Source organism: Mycteria americana, chromosome 1 (assembly GCF_035582795.1).
Source record: "Mycteria americana isolate JAX WOST 10 ecotype Jacksonville Zoo and Gardens chromosome 1, USCA_MyAme_1.0, whole genome shotgun sequence".
Classification (NCBI taxonomy): domain Eukaryota; kingdom Metazoa; phylum Chordata; class Aves; order Ciconiiformes; family Ciconiidae; genus Mycteria; species Mycteria americana.
In genome coordinates this window covers 83547335-83566338 of record NC_134365.1, presented here as the reverse complement: position 1 = coordinate 83566338, position 19004 = coordinate 83547335, and positions in this window count along the sequence as shown.

Genomic DNA, 19004 nt, shown 5'->3' with positions numbered 1-19004 from the left:
TAGCATAGCTTTGTTGAAATCACCTAAGGATGGAACCCAGTAACTACAGCTCCAGATTCTCACCAGAGTATCAGCACTGACTTTGGTTTGTTCCCCACTGTTGTAAATGTATGGGACTTGATTCTGTGCTTGTATCGGCTTGTGTGCCACTTTCCTTTGAACTTACAGCTCAGCTGCCCTCTGTGAGGTAATCACATATTTTTGCCAATGATGTGATGAATCTGACTCAGCAAAGAGTTTGCCATTCTGTACTCTAAAATCCCACTCCAGGGCACAATGAACAGGTAGTCCAACTTAGGACTATTTTTGCATCGCCAGCTTTGGGGCTTTTTTTAAGAACTTTGTGCTAGGGTCAGACACCTGAATTTTGTTCTCATTGATGCCTGGGTGAATCCAAAACAGCACTGTTAAAATCTAGTGGCTGGGACTGCAATCTTGTTTCCGTTGTTCTGAAAGAGATGCAACATCCTTTGTTTTCAGTGAATTTCTCCTTATTTGACTTGGTGTGACATGAAAATGAGGTTACCCTTTCCAATGGAACAATGTTACTTTGAATTTTCAGCCAATTGACCTGATTTCCAGAAATGACCTGGTCTAATAGTAAAATTTAATAACCTTCCTAGCTGGCAACAAAGTGTTTCCATTAGAGCATGGGCTTCCCAGCACACATAGTCTATATGATTACTGCAGAATTAATAATTTTCCAGATAGAATTTAGAATTTACCAAAAGTAATCTGCAAATTCTCTTCTGTAGTAGTAATTCACTCATGTTCACTGTCATCAGGAGAATGTTTCCAAAGAAATCAGTGCAGGTTGTAACACTTGTCTGACATGCAGAAGACGAAAAAGAAAGATATATCTCATTTCTGTGTTTCAACTATAGTGTGCCATGGAGACTGTCATTTGCGATCCTGTGGGAAACAGCTTTTAAGCAGCCAAGGATAACTGCATTTTTTTTTTAAAACATTCTGTGTCGTTTTCTCTTCTATAGTTTATGTCACCCATTGCAGTCCTTCTCACATGAGTAATGACTTAGACTCAGGGTTCCCCAGTCTTCACTGATATTATCTGAGAAGATGCAGATCCAAGTTGAGGAGTTGCTTCTGAAAATAGGAGTGATTTTCATTTTTGCCTTCTCTTCCAATTCCAGTTATTTTGTTCTTGGATTACCGTGGCTCTTACCCTTTGGAGTAATACCTCACTGCTCACTTCCTCCCTTCACCTTTATCACACAGCATATTTGATAGTGATAGCAGTCTTACTGCAAAGCAGAGCTGTCCTGCTGCTGTACAGCAGCTGTGATGTCGTAGATGTGATTAGTGCTGGGCATTCTACAGCTGCCTCCCTTCAGTTTCAGATGGATGTGTTGCTAGAGGTGGTTGTGTTAAAATTGACATAGGAAAGTATGTTAGTAGAGAAGCCACCTTGGATGGGAATCTGTAATAATTCCTCTCTCGGGACAGTGGTAATTCTACCCTTCTCCAGTTTTCTGACAAAGCCAGTTTGGTGATAAATGTTGTTGAAATATATGGTCTCTTCTGTCAGATCACGTCTCCAACCCAGGCCAGGCAGTGGTCATTTCTGTGGGGTCTGTTTCCTGTAGGCAAGGAGTACAATGAAACCTTGCAGCTCTTCTCATGAGAATACAGTTGCATAATAAATACTCATTTTCAGGGTTGCAGTTTCTATGAAGATACTGGAGGAAGTGGTGCAATTTAAATATAATAGATTGGTAGCACAGCTACCTAAGGGACTGAGGTGTGTACAGGGACCAAAGGTTGGTAATGTTAAAATTCCTTCCTTTGTATGGTTGCACTTTAGTGCTGGTGTCCTAGCTCACAAAATCCGTAAAATCTCACAAATCCATACCAGAGTTTTCTTTGCTCCCTCCAGAGTTAGTAGAGATTAGTTAGATTCTGCCATAGTTAATTCTCTCAAGCAAGTTCAACAAATTTAAAACCTCTTCCACCTCCTGTTCCTCTCCCTCCTCCCTGTTTAAATGTAAGTAGAAATGCATGTGATGGGGGGGATCGCAGCTGAAAATTGTTTGAATTATTTAAGCAGTGTAGCCTTATAATTTTTTTCTGTCTTGTTTAAAATTATTTGAAAATCTGAGGGGGTGTAATTGAGGGAAGGCTTTAATGTGAATTTGCAGAGCAGATTTTATGAGTTCCTTAGTTCAGAAAACAGTATAATTTTCAAGGCAGTTCTGCATAAGAGGCTTACTTAAAGACAAAAAAAGTTGATGTGAAAATACATGTTGTTGTTATTATTATTTTATTATTAGGCGATTAATTATAGGAATGTTTTAATTAGGAAATATTATCTTTAACATGCTGAGAAATTCTGGCCATGCAAGGGAACTGATGCAAAGAAACGGCCAGTCTGGAGGGTGACAAAGATTGTCCTGGGAAAGAATACCCTCTAGGTAAAGCTTAGCCACTGTGCTTTGAAGGAGACAACATTCCTCGAGCCAAATAAACAGCAGAGGAAAGAGCAGGAGTCTGTAGCTGAGATATCAGGGCATTTGCCTAAGAAGGGGATGGTGGCTCCCAGAGTTGTTTCTGGATTTCAGCTACTGGTCAAAATACCTACACAATCTCAGGATCATGTTCTAAAAGTCTGCTCAGTGCTTTGAAAGAAAGGATACAGGTACCTGTCTTTAGGAGAGTGTGCTAAAGTGTGGATCCAAAGCAGACACTGGCATCTTCCTGCAGGCCTGGTGAAGTAAGTCCCAGTAAATAGCAAAATTTCAGTCAGATTCCCATAACCCACTTTTCTCATAGCGTATTTCTAAATGACATGTTTCTTGGATTAAGATCCTAACTTTAGTGGCTCTGATGCCAGTGTGTTGAATATTTAGAGATGCCCCAAACCTCCCTGTGGGCAAAAACTCTGTAGCCAAGGCATTGCAACCTGAATTTCTCTGGAGCCGAGAACAGCACTGAGTCTTCAGTGGCCCTGTCTATCTCTGTGAATCATGAAGCACAGAGAAACACTGACAGGTACGCACAGCTTGCTCGCATATAGTGGTTGCAACAGGTAAGCTATTGCAGTAATGCTAAATATTATTATTACACAATGGAAAAAAGTAATTTATTATTAGAAGCTAATTAATTTTCTAACTTGGTCTGATAGTTTTGCTCTGATAGCAGAATTCATTTGACTGCATAACACAGCGTTCACAAGCTTGTCCTGGTTGGGTTTTGGAGGATTTTTTTTTTCTTCAAATTTTATCTGTCTTCTTGACATTCTGAATTGACACCATCTTAAGCAGGTGCTGGAAAAATACCAGGGGATGTAAGAAAGATCTCAGTGGTGCATACCGATAACAGAGCAGAGGCTGAGGAGTGTAGAATTTAGGAGCATGAGAAAGAAGTCCCTCTGGAAGGTTTGCAAGGACTGTGCATTTCAAAATGGAATTTGCACTGCTTCTTGCTAGTGGAAAATGGGGTAGGTTCTGTTCTTAATAAGGAAGCTGGATATTCCACTAAAGGAGGAGATATGAATTCTCATAGACATCCTGACTGCATCTATATTAGAAAATGAAATATGCCCAGGACCATTCTCTGGCACTGAGGCCAATCGGCATGCAACAGCCTGTGTTCATACTGTTAAGACTCTCCCTCTAAAATAAGGTGGCCAGAGGCAGACTGCCTAATGGGCTCAGTTCCTGGCCTGTGCTGATTCCCAGATTGTACCTAGGAAGTATTTGGGAGAGACCTCTCTGGTACAGACTTACAAGTGTGACCAGGAGACTTTAACAGTATAGTTGATTGTGATTGATTGCCTGGGAACATTCCCTCAAACTGTTTAACTGACAAGTATAGGTATTGCTCAGTTTCACACTTAGGGCCGAGAAGTATGCCCTGCTTTGATGCTACACGGCATCTTGCCCTGAGGCAATTTCTTGGAGTATCTTAAAGGCTTTACACATTCGCCCTATTGGTACTTTCTTACCTTAAACAATAATCACTCTCTACTCATTGAGCACAGTTATTTCTGCAGAAATCTGTTCTCATCTAATTCTGCTTTCACCTGAGCTCATGTATATGCAACTATACTAAAAGTCACCACACAAAACCCTGACTTTTCTAAGTGCAAATGGAGGAGCACAAGTGAATCTGTAGAAACCATGGACCACCCAGCACAGGCAGGAAGTGGACCACCAGTAGAATTCTTCTGTAACTTCAGGGTGAATCTATATGCCAGCAGTTGCTCTGCTGTGGTCCCCAGGGACTGGAACATTAGTTAAGTTCAGTCAGACTGAAAGTTAAGAGTGCATGTCTAGAAGTAAACTTCCACTTAATATCTTTTCTGGCACTGCAATTCATGGATCTTGACATCTCTAACTGCAATAATTAAAGATGTTAATGCTGTCAATCACCCCAGCAACTGGGTGAGAAGCAAGTCCCTCTGAAGGGACCACTAAGGACAGGTGAACCTATCAATTGGCTTTCATTTTTTAGTTTTTGTATACACAAGCATCCCGTATGATCTTCCACTGAACATAGTCCTTCTCCTAATGACTCAGTTTTCTCCTTTGTCTCACTCCTCTGACAGAGGTTGTCATCCTTCAGTAGAAGTGGCAGGACAAGTGTTGAGCACTGAAGGCCTGTTTGATGATGGCAGATGTTCTGGACAATAGAACTTGCTGGCTGAGGAATTTCTGCTATTTCCTCCAGCAGATGAGTGGGCAGATGGCTTAGTGTGGGGGTCATGTCTTAGATGACTGTAGCAAAGACCACCAGAGCTTGGGGTCTGGAATGCTGAGGTCCACCACCTGGAAAGTCTGATGAAACTTTTTATGTCAGGGCATCAATCTTTAAGGTCTGTTTCAACATCGAGTAAGGTTAAAAACTCTTGTTTATCGTATTTATGTATTATTCAATATTGAGAGACAGGATACGTACTTAAAATGGACATGTAAAAAAAATGTAAATTTGCAAAATATAATTTAAGCATATACAATATAAGCAAAAATATAATTCAGGAGCCAAACACATCTTGGAGGTAAGTGAACAAAATCATAATTGGAGCCAGTAAGGGGAGGGGGCCTTTCTATTAATTTCCCCTAGAGAGAGAAGTTGTAAAGGCATTATTGCAGCATTCATGGACAGTGAAATATATATTTAAAATATTCCAGGAGCACATCCTGCTTTCTCTTCACTCTGTAATTATGGATTAGTCCTACTGAAGTCAACTTCTGTTCCATTCCAGTAATCCTACTCAGATAGGCTCAAGGGCTGCAGTCATACCCTTTGTTTTCCTTGAGTCTTGACAGGCCGAATTAAATAGAGCGCTCTCTTACAGTGATAGCATGCTGATGGCATGTGCTGTGGAGAGAAGAGAGTGTGGAAACAATATTGCTTATTGCCCAAACTCAGCTTGCAAAATGGTAGCATAGCATGTCTTGTTCGTCTACAGTAGTTTCTCAGGCAAAGCAGGTGATGCTGGGAAGGTGTATGAAGGGTCCAAATCTGGAGGAGAAAATAATTGGAGACTGATGACTGGAACAAAATGCTCAAGCCAAAATGCTTCCTCCCTGGGGAAGCTCTCCCACAGTCAGATGTAGTGTTGTTTAGCTGTCTGGTTTTAAGTCCAGGACTGCAAAGAAAGCATGGCTCTTAAAGCCCTGCCTGGGACTTTTTTTGTCTGCTGTTGGGTAATGAACCCAAACGTACAGGAGTCAGGCCTGCATAAGAATCTCACGTACCATCCACTTCTCATCCCTGAAACCCTTGTCTGATTTTCTAATTGAATTGTCAGGGATGTAAAATCATACTGTAAAATTTCCTCCTGTTATTTGCGTAGAGCTCAGAGGCAGGAGCCAATGTAACATACTTTGAATTTGTTTTCCTTTTTAGAAGGGGCTTGCATTTTGGATTTTTTTTCCCGGGCTAATGTACATCTGATGTCAGGCTTCCCAGATGAGAATGGCTTGACTGGCGTTGACATTTTTAGAAATATGTGCGAATGGAAAAATATCCTGGGAGTGCTGCCAACGGCTGATTCTGTAAAGTTTTAGTCTCTGTTGCATAGGAAACATGAGGCAGGTACCTTCACTGAAAAGAAGCCTTACTCATGAAGTGTCTCTACTGAGGTGTGTGCCATGCATGCCTTCTCAGTTTAAGGACAGGGCAGGAGTGAATTCCAGCAGGCTGTGACTCATTCAGGCGATATTCAGTTCCCCTTTCTGACCAGATGATAAACAGCCAATTAGCATCTTTCCCAAAGGGAGGAACAACTACAGCAAAAGATCCTGGCAAAAAATGGATTTTCCAAGGTTTAACTGTGAGGTTAAGTGGTTCAGACAAATCTCCTGCCTGATACGTGGCTGTTCCTTCCAGTTTGGTGCTGACATGACCGGGACAAAACAGCGTAGAGCTGAACTGATTTGCAGTGAATCAAGCCTGCAGCTTTCCATTTCACAGTGAGATAGTAGAATTTGGAGGATGAGTGCTGCTGATTAATGGTGCTATGAATGTCAATAATTTTTATAGGCTTTGCGGTATGCTCATTTTAACTGCCTCATCAGAGCAAATGTCTTGTTAACAGATAGTAGGCTTTCACACAGCGCAGGTCAAATGCTGCTCTCCCTTGAAGAGAAGCAGACCACCCTAAGTGAACAGGGGGTTGTACAGGGGTTAAACCAGTGCAGGACGTGCTTTTAAGGGTGCAATATCAGTGCTTGCTGAGAACAGATTGGCTATGTCTATATCCAGGGCTACAGCCGGCTCCTGCTGAGTTGCTGGCTCTGTTGAGTTTGGATCTCAGTAGGAGCCTGGAGCCAGGAACTGGTGCTTTTCACTGAGGCAAAACAGTGCTTAGTGAGTGGCAGGGCCTTGCAGCTCCAGCTGAGATCAGTGCTGAGCCCAGTCTGCTGACTGGCAGCATCTTGCCTCTGTGAGAAGCAGAATCTGCTGAGTTGCCCCATGGGCCAGTGCTCAACAGGAACAGCGTCTCTCCTTTTGCTTCGGTGGGCATATCGCATGCAGCCATCCCTCCGCTCTCACCTGATGAATGGCAGGATGCTTGTTTGCAGCATGGTCTTGCACGCCATCGTTCTCCCAACACTATCTCTCTTTTGCAGAGTCAGCAGTCTCTTTTTCATCATCATCTCTCTTCTGTTTACCTTACGCTCACATGTTGACAAGGCTGAGTGGATGTGGCTGTGCCTGGTGCTGCATACACCAGCCCATGTGCTATGACGTGCGTATTCTGGCCTTGGCAGGGCTCCCTGGGCCAGCTCATGTTGTGGATGGCTCCCCACACAGGAACACTGTGGCTTAGTGGTGGCCTTAGCAGGAAGTTTAGATACAGTTATTTTCACACGTCGTTTCCTGGTGGGATTGCTCTGTAACTGCTGCATGAAGCACCACTGAAATAGAGTATATCGGCTTTACAGAAAACGGTATGTTGAACTGAACTGGATTCACTCTGATTCATTTTGGAGAAGGGTTTGGTGGTTTCCAAGTGGAACAAAGTTTTTTAGTCACTCTTGTTCATCAGTAACTTTTGAGCTTGTTGGCTATTTTCAACCAAATTTGGCAAAAGGACTCCAGCCTTGAAGAAAATAATTTTTTTTTTTTATGACTTTTTTAAAGGTAGCTGACTGCATGGAGGAAAGAAAGACTTGAATTAATACTGCTTCTCTTAGGGAAAAGCTGTGACATTAGCTCTCCTAAATTGTTGCTCTATCAAAACAGGAAAGACATGGTGAATGAAATACACTATCAACCTGGGTGTGTTCACAGACTTCTTCTCTGAAGTGTAGCAAATACTGATGGGATTTATAGAGTAACAGTGAGAAGCAGAGTTGTGCTTAGAAATAAGGCAAATAGTGTCTTGCATATTGAGACAGTGTTCCTTTCTTCCTTCTACCAGTACTTTCAGAACATTTTTCAGATTTCTAACTTGTTCTAAAGTCTGTTGTAATTGGGGCGGGGGGGGGGGTTGGCAGGGAGAGACAGCCCTCTTGATTTCAGTGAGCTTGGGGTCAGGTTTGTCATGGTCCATCTCATGCTATCCTGGTGTTTTACAAGTTGAGGAAACAAAACCTTGAAATTAAAGCTCGTATCTTTTTCTGCTGCATTGCAGTGGTGAGCTTGGAGGGGTAAGAGGAAGGGACGGAAGAGTTTACAAGAAGACTGGATCTTTACTCTTAAGTAGACTGGGTTTAAGTAGATTGGCTTGCAGGCCCCTTAGCAGCCCTGCACAGCGGCAGTACTAGCTGCAGCTCCCTTACTTCCTGGAGCTGAGTAATAGCTCATCCTATTTGCTTTTCTAAGCGTAAGGCTCTCTGCAAAGGGCTGGTTGATTCTTCCCTATTCACTAACCAACTATCCATATGTATTATGCCCACCAGTGGCATTTGCTATAGGACTTTCTGGCCTGATTTGGGAATGGACAGGAAGAAAAGTAAAGCATATTACTATGCCATGTTTAAGACTGGACCTGAAAAGCATAACTAAGCTCTAAACAACTTTGCCAAGATCACACAGTGCTGGTGTGCAGAAGAGAGGGCACATTTCCTGATGGGGAGGCTAATACCTTCATTTTAAGGACCATGTGGTCACACTTTTTTCCCACATGTTTTACAGTCATAAACTAAAATGAATCTGTAAGGTACACCTAGCCAAAATAACAGTCAATTTACTGCTCTCTAGTAGGATAGCTGTTACATGCACTTTTCTGTGTTATCTGCAAACATGTTTATCTCTCTAATCACTAGACTTTACCCTTCTGGTCTAGCCAACGCAATCTGTTTTATTTACATTCTTCTACTGTGTTAATCACTGATTCGGTGGATGAGACCCTTCTAATGATGCCATAAGAAATGTGGCTAATACCCTCGTGTATTGGTTCTCTCAGCCTCTCCTCATGAGAGCTGTAAGCAGTGAAGCAGCTGGCATTTTTAAAAAGAAAGTATAGATACATATGTATTAGCAATATGTGATTTCTGAGCAGAAAGTGCATCTTGGAGGTTGTTCTTTATCCTCCAAACTTTGGCCCTGTCCCGAAGGAAGGGTTATTTCCTGGTCCCTTATGGTAGGAGGTTTTGCTGTGCTTGAGGGAGAAATTCACTCACTGTAACTATCAACCTGGAGCTCTTAGATTTTTTTTTTAATACCTTGGGCCAAAGTTCTGTTTCCTCAGGGTTCAATTCTAGGGCTGGTTCTGTTCAATATATTTATGAATGATCTGGATGCAGGAGTTGAACGCACCATTAGCAAATTTGCTGATTATACCAAACTGGGAGGTGCTGTTGACTGTCTTGAGGGACAAGAGGCCTTGCAGAGGGATCTAGATAGATTGGAGCATTGGGCTATGATTAATGGGATTAAATTTAACAAGTCAAAATGCTGGATTATGCACCTGGGACGGAGTAATGCTGGGCACAAGTATAAATTGGGAGAGGAGTGGCTGGAGAGCAGCCCTGCAGAAAGGGACCTGGGCGTGCTGGTTGACAGCAGGCTCAATACGAGTCAGCAGTGTGCCCTGGCAGCCAAGAGGGCAAACCACATCCTGGGGTGCATCAAACACAGCATAACCAGCCGGTCAAAAGAGGTGATTGTTCTGCTGTATTCAGTGTTGGTGCGGCCTCACCTTGAGTACTATGTGCAGTTCTGGGCCCCACAATTTAAGAAGGATGTTAAGGCACTTGAATGCATCCAGAGGAGGGCAACACAGCTGGTGGAAGGGCTGGAAGGCATGTCCTGTGAGGAGTGGCCAAGGACTCTGGGTTTGTCTAGTTTGGAGAAAAGGAGGCTGAGGGGCGACCTCATTGCTCTCTACAGCTTCCTGAGGAGGGGAGGTGGAGAGGGAGGTGCTGAGCTCTTCTCCCTGCTATCCAGTGATAGGACGCGTGGGAATGGCTCAAAGCTGCGTCAGCGGAGGTTCAGACTTGACATTAGGAAACATTTCTTTACCGAGAGGGTGGTCAAACACTGGAACAGGCTTCCTAGAGAGGCAGTCGATGCCCCCTCCCTGTCAGTGTTTAAGAGGCATTTGGACAATGCCTTTAACAACATGCTTTAGCTTTTGGTCAGCCCTGAAGTGATGAGGGAGTTGGACTAGATGACCATTGTAGGTCCTTTCCAACTAAAAATATTCTATTTTCTATTTTTCTATTCTATTTTCTAAAGTTATGGATCACCCTGGAGGCAGGGCAGTTAAACTTGATTGGTTCACATACAGACAGATCTGTGTGGGGACTAGAAGGCATTTGATCTGCTGCCATTGTTAAGAAAGACTGCAGCATTTTGTCATCAGTATAGTGATGGATTTCTTATGAATCTGTCCAAAACCACTGGGATATGCTCACCAGATCGGATGCTAGCGATATTTCTAACTTTATACCATGCAAAAAATACAGTCTCTCTAACAAGCCAAAGGTAAACAGGAAGAGTCCCACATTTGAAATCTGATTTTTAAATTAATCTTATGATACTGTGAAGTCTGACTCATGACTGTTGAATACTCAGCCTATCCTATTCTGTCAAAAAGCAGCCTTATTTTGAATGGTAACAAATGCTGTAGAAGGGCTGCAGAAGAGGGGCAGGGTCCCAAACATCCTGGCCTTGTAGCCAGTAAGGACTTCCAGGTTCTAGAAGAATCTTCAGTAAAAGCCTTGTGCGTGATTTGATTTCCCTTTATATTCTTTTACCACTGCAAAACAAATGTAACAGTCTGCTGCAAAACAAATAGAACATAATCTGCCATTTTCTCTTGACCATTTTGAAATAGTCTGCTAGAATAGCCAAAGAATGCCATGCAGGCAGTTTGTGAAATCATTTTGCATGAAGGGATTTCAAAAAGCTTCCCCAAAAGCTACCTACAAGTTATTAACTCACATTTGGGGACCATCTGCCTAGTGGCTTTTCAAAATAATGCTATAAGCACACAGGCTAAAAGCAAGGAATATCTTACAAAAGCGTATTTTCCAGAAAAAAAGAAAAAAGAAAAGGCAAATCCCCAAATAAGCCTTACCTTTTGTTATACCCATAGGTGATAAATCATAAGGTGTTTGGGAACAGAACTGTATCTGGGGTGTTGCCACAATATATGTATGTTCTGAGAATCACCTTGGAGTTTCTATTGCAGAATTTTGACCTATTTTGGTGCAGCTACAATTGTTTGGGGAAAATGCAGTGTATGAGCCTTGTTCTAAACTAGTGAAAAAAATCACAGCGAGCGCACTTTGAAAAAGGGCGGAGATGAGATTATTCACTATCAGGTCTAAGCCTAAATTATGATTCAGTCTGTTTCTGTGCTCCCTAGAAAGGTATCACATGGCATTATATAAGGCTGGGTGGCACTGTCAGTGGATAATGCTTAACCTGGAAAAAATGGAGCTGCAGAAGGTAGAAGGAATTTGAGGCAAATGGGACTTTTGGACTTTCCTTAAGAAACTTATCTGAGGGGTTACAAGAAACGAACTGATGTTTAAAGGCTTTTTGTGGCATCACAGCATGCCACAGTAGTACTAAGTATTTGAAAAGATAGCTGGAATAGCAATCTATTCCATGTTTTTATTGTGGTTTTTATAACTCTGGATAATCTGGGTATTCCCATAACTGTCCTGTTCCTTTGGAATCCAGTTAAGTTTTTGGCCTGTATGGTTGCCTGTGTCACTAAGTTCCATAACTTAATTACATTTTGTGTAAAAGAGTAATTCCTTTTCCTGTTTTTAAATTTCCTGCCTTATATATTAGTCACTGTCCCTGGATTTTTTTTTTTTTTCAGAGAACAGAAAGTCCCAGTCTATCTGATTTATGAGTTTCTATATAGCATACATTTTTCCCAGAGTCTTCTTATTTGTATCCTTTATAAGGCAAATAATTCAGTCTTTCCAACAACTTTCAGTATGACAGTTTATCGAGGCCCTGGATCATTAGCACGTCTCCTGTAAGCGTTCTCATCTGTTTTGAGCTCCAGCATCTAAAGCTGCACAGAGGATCCCAGAAGGGGCTGATCCACTGATTAATGTAAAGATGACGTGACATTTTCAGCTTCATTCTCTTTTCCACATGCACCCTAGCATCTTTGTAGCTTTGACTGCAGCTTGCATAGTGATCACAAGCCTTCACTTTGCAGGTAATGAAAGCTGTGTCTACACTGGTGGTCCTTCTCAGTAACTGAAGTAGAGCACTGACCTGAAGTGGTGGCAGCCAGGTCTCCTGAATGTTCACTGTGGCAAGTGTCAGGGTAATTCAGATTTAAATGTTAATGTTGAACATTTGGGCTAGCTTATTTTTAAACAGCTTGTATAGACATACCCAGAGGTGCTCAAGGTTTTTTCGGCACATATACAAACATTTAGATCTCTGTGATACATGTGAGGATTTTTTCTTTACAAATTATGAGGCTGCAACTTTCACTGGCCATTTTGGTGTGTAATCTAACTCTTTCCTCTTTCTCTGAATGACCTCAAAATTCCTTTTTGTCCCAACTACTATAAATACATTGAGCATTTGCAGGCTACTCTATCTCACTTCTACCTTTCCAGAGAAAATGTAAATATTCAGTGAAACAAGATCATTGGGGACCCTTGCATGGTCTTCTCCCATGATTATACCAGGTGTGTCACTGACAGTGGATATTCAGCCTTCCTTGAAGCAGGTGTAGACTTCACAGGAACAAATGACTAATGCATTCACTAGAAGACTGTCCTTTGAATATGAACTAGAAGGTTATGACCTGCTGGAATCTAGTTGTGTTGATCTAGTTGTTTCTGTAGATTTTAGAAGGCCAAGCTAGGCTGCTGAGTGCTTTAAGTTAAGAAGAACAACAGTGAATGATTAAGGACTTCACTGGGCACTGACTGTGTCCATTAGCCATTCTGAGTGCAATAATGTTATTTCTGAGATGTTCAAGTGTTGTAGTGAAAGTAAAACTGTGTGTCTTGGCTGTGGGTGTGTGGGACTCTCCAGAAACATGCTTTCATCTTCTGCTCTTTTTCAATTTGTGAATGGCCTGGTTCTTTATACAACTACCAAAGCCGATAGCGAGACTGCCTTATCAAGCTGTCCTGCTAGTTTTGACAGCCTCTGTGAGGCTCAGAGAGACAACACCTCCTACAGGCTCTAGCAACACCTGTTGAAGTTCTATGCTGACAGACTCAACATTGCCTTGCCAGCCTGAATTTGCCTTGGCAGATAGGCACCTGGTAGATGCAGGACCAGGAACCTGACCTGATACTACATTATATTAAGCGATCTGGTATTGTTTCAGCAAACTGTATGTTTTTCTGAAGTGAACGGGCTCCTAGTCTACATTCGCAGTTCACAGAGAAAAAGTCTGCCCTCACAGAGCCTGTGTAGAAGCAGGAACAGAGGAAAAGCAATGCCTCAGAATGATTGCTCTCATATTGCTGGCCTATCAGGGCCGATATAATGAAACTGCATGCATGGAAATGAAAGAGCTAATCTAACCCTTACCATGGCAGTCAAAGGGTACAGTTTAGGCAATTGGCAGTGTCTGTCTTAAAAACAGTAGTCCCACTCCTGATGCAGTTGAAGACACTTGGCACTGTGCCAGTGACTTCATGGGGGTCCGGACTGAGCTCAGTGTTCTATTTTAGACAGAGCACAGTTCAAGGAGAGGATATTGATCTCTGTCAATAACTTAAAACTGAATCCAGTTGCCACAGCATCAGGAAAGTTTATTTAGGAAATAAAATTTCTTAGGAAAAGTTTGTTAGACTTTTCAGTATCAATAGTGGGTCTCAGAGATATATTTGCTGAATTACTGTTTTGATAAAACCCCTTAATAAGCAAGTGTGTTTGCTCTCCATCTAGTGCTGATCTTACTTAAAATACAGTGAGTTTGGCAACTCATGTATTCATTCATGGACAGAATAAGTATAAAAGTTGCATAAATCAGTTAATACTGGTTGAAAAAACAAAAGTTACTTGTAGTTTCTTGAAAAAGTAAACTATTAACCTTTCCTCTTAGGACAGAAGCTCTTTGTAAGATGTAGAAATATCTCACAGACTTCTGGTGCCGAAATAATCAAGTAGTGACGTTTGGGTTTTGCAGATTCCTTTCCTGTTAATTCTTGTTCCAGATACAGTACTATACTTGTCTTGAAACTGGTTACACTTCATGTTCAAGGCAAAATTCTTGTACTTTAAAGATTCAGTTTTATCTTTAAGGCTTTAATCTTGCATCAATAACTTCAAGTGCTTTCCAGTGATGCACTGAGCAAGGAACTAACATCTTTCTTTGTTGTTTTCAGTGCCAGATAACTTTTATATCCAATGGTGGTCGTCCATTTGCCATGAAGATGCAGTTACAGGGGATGCAGTGTACAGATGTTAGGCAATTTGATCAATGCTGTCCGGAAATTATAGTGATTATATATATTTTAGGATTTAGTTTACCTTCTAGGTCCCAACTCCTTCTTCTGAATCACTAAAAGAAAATCATGCTAGTTTTATTTTTTTCTAGAATCCCTACTAAAAATCTTGTTGAAAATGAGTATGGGAAATCCACTAGCAGATAAAAATGAAAATTCCCAGGCATAGGATTAAAATGAAATGAGTTCAGAAGAGAAAAGTACATGCATAGCTTTACGGCTTAACAGTGAGAAAATACTTTTTTTCAAATAAGGATGTAAATATCCAAACTAGAAGGCTGTATTGACACACACCAACAGTCATAGAATCAGAGCTCCACTGACCTTCTCATTGAATGATCAGGAAGGGGATCTTGATCAGGTGGTCTTGATGTCTCAGGCTATCAGAGATGAATGAAACCTCCTGAAGGCTTGAAGTAGTGAGAAAAAACTGTGAGCTGCTCTATTTGACAGCCAGTTGACCAAAGTCCTTTACGACCCACCTTAGAGTTCACTGTGTACTGTATTCCCCACCCAGTAATTTCTGTTTTTCTTTCTCCATAAACTCCAACCATATGATTTTTCATGTGAGATGAAAGGTAGCACACCTCATCAGCGTGAGAGACTCAGGTCTATAATCAACATTAGATGCTCAGCTTCAAGTTCCTCATCAGAATGCTGCCAACTTGGCGTTTGAACTGGCCCTTTAAAATTCTAAGGGGATATCTGCTAAAGGGTTGGAAATTGTACTGTTGCACTCTTATTTTTTTCCTACAAGCAATACCATCCAGTGCCTAACATGTTTCAAAGAATAGTGTAGGCCAGGCTGCATTCAGTCTCCTGGCTGCTGCATCTGGGAATGTGGCAAGACACAGCAATCCTCCCTTTTAATTTCTCTTTTCTGATCTTCTGCTGTACATTTGATAGTGTTCACTGTTGTCTTGTGAAGTCACATTGAGTGAGACCATTCTTTGCACTGTTTTAGTTAGCAACATGCTTAGGCTGGTCCAGAAAAAAATTGTACAATTACCATCCAGGATATGTGGTCTTTCAGGCTACAGTGCCCTTGTGGCCCATCAGCCATGTACAAGCAGCTATCACAGAGAGATGCTTCAAGACCGGCCTGCTCAAGCTTGTAGGAACTGTGCGTTATTGTCTGCTAGAGGTGGTAAAGAGCCCGTCTCCCATTTGACTGAGAAAACCTTTCCCAGAGAACTCTGAACTGAAACAGGCATGTTTCCATGAAAAATGTCTCTTCTGAGGACCTAACATCCTCCAAAGAAAATGGTTCACTGAGAAAGTCCCTTGCTTTGCTCTATCCCGTATACCAGTTGACTACAAGTGAGCACAATGGACTATGCCCCTCCACCTTCCTCTCCTTGTGTTTGGAGGAGAAGAGTGGGAGGAAGTGCAGACACCCAATACCAACCTCATGTGAATGGAGAGCTCCTCTTTACAAGTGGTTTCCCGGCTGTTCTGAGCAATTGCTTTCCTGGCCTTTTGTGCCTCTCAGATGATAAGACAAAGCTGAAAAGTAAGATATTGTAAGAGTCCCACTTAATTCATACAGTCAGCTTAGAACAGCTGCAGACAAATACAGGTTCAGGACAAGACACTGCAGCTCAGGACAAACATTACCCTAAAGGACTGCTGATAGGAGTTTGACAAGCAAAAACTTGTTGTTTAAGTCAGTAGTACCAAGGAGCCTGTCTATTGGACAGAAAGCTCACAGCTGCTCACAGCAGGACACTGCTGCTTTAACAAGATTTTTCTCTGGCTGCTCCAATTCCCTTTAGCTTTTTTTATTTATTTTTTTTTTTTTGGTAATCATCTTTCAAACTGCAGCAGCATTTGTTGTCCTGAGGTGCTGACTCTAGTAGAAGAGATTCTAGTGGAAGCTTCTACTGCAGTTTGCACAGGCTTCATTTCAGGTCACTAATCACATCTTCCTCAGGCTCTCCTCAGGCTCTTGCATTGATTGTCCTCCAGCTGGAGGAATTGTCTGAGAGAAATGACATGACTGGTGTGTTGAGGACACATTTCTAGATTGAGGGTGGACTGAGGGAAGCTTCTGCCCTTTGGATTCAGGGAAGACCTGACATTTGAATGTGGTGTGGATGCGCAGGCCTTCAGTCTTCCTTCTCTATCACGCACATCTGCTGCCCTCCAGGCAGCCAGTTACATTGGGAGCGCACAAGAAGAGAGAGCAGAGGATGTGATGGGTGACTTGAGCTGGCGTCTGGGTGCTGAGCAGCAAAGTGTCTCTGCTGGATTAAGCTACTTCACCAACAATTAACCGCTCATTGACTATACTCTGAGTCACCATCAGAAATCCAAGTGAAGGACTTGAGTTGAGGTGACAGGGTAGGAAGTGTGCCCCAAGGCAAATGTGGAGACCAAAACAGTCATAGAAATAAAACATACTTTATGTTTTCCATTGTTACCTGTATAACCAGATTTGACAGAGCAGAAAAGCAGGAGGCCAGGGGATCTAAAAGCATGAGATGAAGGGCTAACTAAGATCCTTTGGTACATTTTTCTGTTATTCCATTTTTCTGGAATAACACAATGGAGCATGAATGATCCTTCTCCTAACCTTGCTTCAGAACCAAGCTGACTCCTACCTACCATCTCAGCAAAAAGGCAAATTACTTTGGCTAGATACACACTAAGGTCCTTGGAGAGCTCATTGCTCCAGTACCTACGTGACAGGAATTCTCATCCCTGAGTTAGGATTTTGTTCCCCTTTCCCCACATAAATGCCATTTTTGGCAAGATGTAGACATTCTGTGGACAAGGCTTCTTTGATTCCTTCCAATGAAGTTTGTTTTTTAAAGTGACAGGCAAAAAAGGAGAATGGAGAAAACGTGACCTTCTAGCCTGAGACTTACTAGTTATTTTCTGGTAAGAATATTTTTTGAAGGATAATATGGTGTCCAATTGCTGATTCAAATGGTATTGAAGTACTCCCTCTAGCCTAGGGAATATTTGCTTGTTCATATAAAGAGTGAACCCTGTGTGATCTTGGCTTCTGACTGGTTAGAAAATGCCCTCAGGAAGATGGAGATGAAAGTTCAGATACAGGCAGACAAAGGAGGGAATTGAGATTCTTGAGCAAGGGCTCTTAACACTCAACTAGGAGGTAAGAGAAAATAATTATGCTTCCTCTGATCACCCTAATTTCTGGGATGTGGTAGAACTTAGGTTCCTAACTAGTGAACACCATGTTACTTCTGGATTTAAACAGAGGCCAGAGCCTAGGCACTTGGGAAACTGAGTCCACTAAATATGAGTGTAGGATTACACAGCAGCAGACTGAACTGGGATTTTGATGTTCTGCATTTTGGATCACAGTAGCTATGCATGCAATTAGTAAGGATTTAAGCATCTAATTCCTCTTGTGACCTGGCCTTCCCATCCCACATCAAGTAACTGTGGTTTGGCCTCATGAAGCATAGATCCTTGATGGTCTGTCTACTGTGGCATTGAAGACCATATCACCCTGAGGTGATAAAGTTAATGAAGAAATGTGTAAGGAACAGCTCTTTTTCTGATGTTGAATTTCATTAACCTGTCTCACAAGAGCCCTTTATGACCTCACAGGATGAGTCCTTTAATTTTTCTAAAGGCTTGTGTAGTGTCAGCTTTCCACGTGACTATCTGTAACTTGGAACACTTTTGCCACTTTATATCCAGCAACGTCACCAAGGCTATAAAAACAGGAAGAACTGCAACCCTCACAAATGCTGAAGACAGTTTGCTAAAGAGGCTGCAATATTCAGAGCAGTTATGTGATAAATCAGTAAGTGATGTTGTCTCTCTTTGTTTTTAAGAGTGACCTGGAGCTCATGTGGTAGCGCTATTCTCCAGATGGCTTTCCACGGCATCGTCTTCCGTAACACACCAGTGAGCCACGAGACTGAGACAGAAATTCCAGTGTGGGGAGGGTGTGAGTCATGAGATGGTGAGTGAAAGAAACAGCAGGATAAAAATAACAGAGCACAGTATGATGCAGAATATTAATCTCTTACCCTGTGTTATCCTAGCTTGTATTACATATACTACTATGTTATACCATAGATGCTCTGCTGCTCTAAACAGATCTCTCTATGCTAGTCTGACAGATTATGGCTCAGGATGCCAGATTGCAGGGACTTCTAATACTTGTGCCTTTAAGTTGGCTGCAAATTCTTAATCAAGAATTTCCTGCAATAGAAAATATACAATCAAAGAGTATCAAAACACCACTTCTGCAACATTCATTTTTTTATATTTTATATGAAAACATCAAGTTCCATTAATTTAACATCAATTTATTAAATTTATTTATTCAAAAATTAAAATTTTATCTCTTTTAAAGTCCCTCTCTTTTTCCAACCTTCCTTTTTTTCTTCTTCTTCCTTCAGGAGGAGAAAAGAAAGAAGAAAAGTATAAAAATACCATTAAAAACTGAAATAAAATTCAGATTTGATTCTCGTTAACATGAATCAGTAGGAAAAAAGTAGAAAAAGTAGAATCAGTAAAATCAGAAGAAAAGCCATGTATTTTATTTTGAAATCTGAATCCCTATTTTTCTTCTCAAATCTGCCATTCTGTCCTGGCTGAGCTTCATTCTGAGATCGCTCACAACAAAATCAGGAGCCTTTCTAGGGAGCTATTGTT